The sequence below is a fragment of the Octodon degus genome, unplaced genomic scaffold (assembly GCF_000260255.1).
Source record: "Octodon degus isolate 3935 unplaced genomic scaffold, OctDeg1.0 scaffold00093, whole genome shotgun sequence".
In the NCBI taxonomy this organism is placed as follows: domain Eukaryota; kingdom Metazoa; phylum Chordata; class Mammalia; order Rodentia; family Octodontidae; genus Octodon; species Octodon degus.
The window spans coordinates 5,499,286-5,500,913 of record NW_004524669.1 but is presented as its reverse complement, the minus strand read 5'-3'; the positions used below and the strand labels follow the sequence as shown (position 1 = coordinate 5,500,913).

Below are 1,628 nucleotides of genomic sequence, written 5' to 3'. Positions count from 1 at the left end.
GTGGTGCTGGGGGATTGAACCGCGGTCCCTGATGCTTTGCTAAGCTTGTTCTAAGTAGGTGCTTTAGACCACTGAGCCATCTCTCCAGCCCTATACTTACATTTTAATAAAAATGATTTTCAGTTAAGTTTTGTATGCTATAGGGGTCTCACTTCATCCTTTTTATTTATACCTATCAGGTTGTCCCAGCACCATTTAATGAAGACTATTAATACTCTCATTGAGGTTTTTGGTCTCCTTGTGGAAAATCAATTGGCCATGAGTGGATAGGCTTCCTTCTAGGAACAAAATTCTGTTCTACTGAATTCTATGTCTGTCTGCACGCCAGTACCACATTGCCTAGATTTTTTTTTTCAGTGTCTTGATTAACGTGACTTTATTTTTATTTATTTATTGTTTTTGGTGGAACCGGGGATTGAACTCAGATCCTTGCATTTGCCAGTCAAGCACTTATCCTATTGAGCCATCTCCCTGGCCCACGTGGCTTTATAATAAGTTTTATAACTAGAAAGTGTGAGTACTCTGAATTTGTTTTCAAAAAATTGAGTTCATTGGAATGTTTTAGACATACACAATGATTTTTTTTCCCATTCCCCTCCCCTCCCTCCAACCTTTCTTTCCCTCCTGATGACTATTTGGGATTCTGTGTACTTCCACATGAATTTTAGGATCAATTTTTTTTTTTTTTTTTTTTTTTTTGCAGAACAGGGGATTGAACTCAGGCCCTTTCGCTTGCGAGGGAAGTGCTTATTCTACTGAGCCGTCTCCCTGGCCCCTAGGATCAATTTTTCTATTTCTGAAAAGAAAAAGATCCACTAGGATTTAACATTTTGATTTTTTTTTTTTTTCCTGGCTCAAGCTGCCTTAAGGGCGGGTGTGGTAAGGCAGTTGGAGGTGAGGATTGAACCATGGTATCCTGTGCCTGACTGCATTTGCATGAACAGGAACTTAAACAACTGAGCTAATGGATAGGCCCCCAACATTTTGATTTTTGAAGCATGGTGATGGATTGTCTATTCCAATGTTTGTTTTTAAGACAGGATCTTACTACATAACCCAGGCTGACCTCAAACCAAGAATCCTCTTGCCTTAGCCTCCAGAATGCTGGGGTGAGCCACCACGTCCAGCTTTTGTCATTTCGTAGTGCGGGGATCCAAAGGGTTTTGAGTATGGTGATCATGCATTGAGCTATAATCTCAGCTGGCTTCAAACTCACAGTGGTCCTCCTGCCTCAGCCTTCTGAGTGGTAGCTGTAAGTTATTGATTGATTGATTTTTGCTAATTAAGTTTTGAAAAATCAGGAATTTACATAGTTTTCCTAGAGGTCTTCCAGGAATTATCTTGTGTCCTGGTTCATTTGTACCCTAGAGTTCCTTTGTGCAAAGTACAGAAAAGAGAAAATTGTATCAACCTCACTCCTTCTCCCTTATCCTGGACTTATAGGAAGTTCTTCACCAGGCGTGGTAGCATACTGGGGGACTGAGGCAGAAGGATCGAAAGTTTGAGCCCAAGTCAAGAGTGGTAGCACACACCTATAATCCTAGCACTTGGGAGGCTGAGTCAGGAAGATCGTTGTGAGTTCAAGACCAGCCTGGGTTTCAAAGTGAGCTCAAGCCCAGCCTGAACTG

At 41.5% G+C, this 1,628-nt stretch overlaps 1 protein-coding gene across 2 annotated transcripts in view; it reads left to right on the top strand.

Moving 5' to 3' along the window:
• The window catches only part of Itgb7 (integrin subunit beta 7), an 18,371-nt gene that overhangs the window by 5,585 nt on the left and 11,158 nt on the right, over positions 1 to 1,628 (top strand). The window lies entirely within an intron of this gene.